Source organism: Apium graveolens, chromosome 6 (genome assembly GCF_009905375.1).
Source record: "Apium graveolens cultivar Ventura chromosome 6, ASM990537v1, whole genome shotgun sequence".
NCBI lineage: Eukaryota > Viridiplantae > Streptophyta > Magnoliopsida > Apiales > Apiaceae > Apium > Apium graveolens.
Genome location: NC_133652.1, coordinates 206105739 through 206107877, shown reverse-complemented (window position 1 = coordinate 206107877; position 2139 = coordinate 206105739). Strand labels below are relative to the sequence as shown.

The following is a 2139-nucleotide window of genomic DNA, read 5'->3' as shown; positions in this document are numbered from 1 at the left end:
GCCATGCTAGCATAGGTTCATGTATTTGTTATGCATGATTCGTAGGTAACTCTAACCGTTTTACTTGCCCTATGTAATCAAGATAGATAACTTGTGCTTAAACCGTTATGTTGTCAAATTCTATAGACATATAGGGTCTCAATATAATTGGTGCCTATTCAGCTTCTATCTCTTTTGTGGATGTCTGGTAGAATGGTACTCGTGCAACGAAAGTTGGCGTTTATCAGTTTCGTGTTATCTGATTAGTGTCCTCACCATCACATGCTAAGGTTAAGAACGAGAAGGCTATTGAACGAAGTATTTAATGAAGTTAGAATCCCATGTTTGTCATATATAGTAATTCAACCTCAATTCTCTTAGTTAATGTTATTTAGTATAATCTCTTAGTTTAATAAAAACACAATTTGTTATTTGTCTTAGCATTGAGTGATAACCATACATTGTTGCATAGGTGCATAAATTGAACTTAACCTAAACCAGTCTCTGTGGGAACGAATCTGATTTATATCTTATACTACTTGCGAACGCGTATACTTGCGTGAATATTAGCGCGTGTTTTCGCCCTAACAAGTTTTTGGCGCCGCTGCCGGGGACTCGGTGTTAATTTTTAGTTTATGTGCTTGTCATCAGTGGTCGTTAAAGTTCACTGACTCGGATTCTTTTACTTTCACGGTTTATTTGTTTGTGTTTCAGGTACTCATTACGATGGGAGATCCAGCAGCACGAACGAAAGCCTTGATGGACTTTTCTCAACCCAAGATCAATGACATTCAATCTAGCATTGTCCGACCAGCTATTACAGCTAATACCTTTGAGATCAAGCCTGGCATAATTCAATGGGTACAGACTTCAGTCCAGTTTGGGGGTTCTCCAACGGAAGATCCCAATACACACATTAGGGATTTCATTGAAATATGTGACACCTTCAAGTTCAACGGTGTTTCTGAAGATGCTGTGAAGCTGAGACTGTTCCCATTCTCTCTGAGGGACAAGGCTAAGAGTTGGTTACACTCTCTACCAGCTGGTTCGATTACTACATGGGAGGATCTTGCTCAGAAATTCCTTACTAAATTCTTCCCTATGGCGAAGACAGCTGCAATCAGAAACGCTATTACTCAATTTGCGCAGCAAACGGGAGAATCGCTAAGTGAAGCTTGGGAGCGCTACAAGGAGATGCTTAGGAAGTGTCCTCATCATGGAATTCCTTATTGGATGATCATCACTTGTTTTTATAATGGGTTGGGAGCACAGTCCAGACCCATGCTCGATGCAGCATCAGGCGGAGCATTATGGGCAAAGAGCTATAAGGAAGCTTATGATCTAATTGAACTGATGGCTGCTAATGAATATCAGTATCCAACCCAGAGATATCCACAGGGCAAGGTAGCAGGAGTTCTTGAAGTGGATACAGCTACGGCTATCACTGCTCAACTAAAGGCGTTGTCTATGAAGATCGATTCTCTGGCTAACTATGGTGTTAAGCAGATAATTAGTGTTTGTGAGCTGTGTGCAGGTCCGCATGCGACAGAGCAATGCGCTATATCTAGCGACTCAGCTCAGTTTGTGAGCAACTTTCAGAGATCGCAACAACCAGTTCCAGACACTTATCATCCTGACAACTGGAATCATCCTAACTTCAGCTGGAGCAACAATCAGAATGTGATGCAACAGCCGTTCCAGCCGTTTGGAAATAAGATGTTCAACTCTCTTGGTTTTCAGCAACAACTCCAACTTCAACAACAAACTCATGATGCAAGTCTATCTTCGAATGAAAAATCTGAATTAGAGGAGTTGAGGCTTATGTGCAAAAATCAGACTCTTATATGCCAAAGCCAAGCTGTTTCTATCAAGAGTCTGGAGAACCAAATAGGGCAAATTGCTAATGCCTTATTGAATCGACCACCAGGAATGCTTCCTAGTGATACAGAAGCCAATCCAGGAAAGAGGGAAGTTGAAGAACATGTGAACGCCATCACCTTAAGGTCTGGAAAGGTCGCAAGCCCCCAAATTCAGCAAGACGAAGAGCCTGAAAAATCTCAAGATTCAGAAAATGCAGTTGTGGCTGAAGAAGATGTGCAGAAGAAAGTAGAGGTGGAACCAAGGAAGACTACTGTGGAACACACTCCTCCTGAGGGTAAT

The 2139-nt window shown here is 41.7% G+C and overlaps 1 non-coding gene across 1 annotated transcript; it reads right to left on the bottom strand.

Annotated features, from left to right (window-relative positions):
- Positions 1–1095: 1095 nt before the first annotated feature.
- Positions 1096–1202, bottom strand: LOC141670025 (small nucleolar RNA R71). The gene has a single exon (XR_012554276.1). It is a non-coding gene; the product is annotated as a small nucleolar RNA R71 (small nucleolar RNA).
- Positions 1203–2139: the final 937 nt, after the last annotated feature.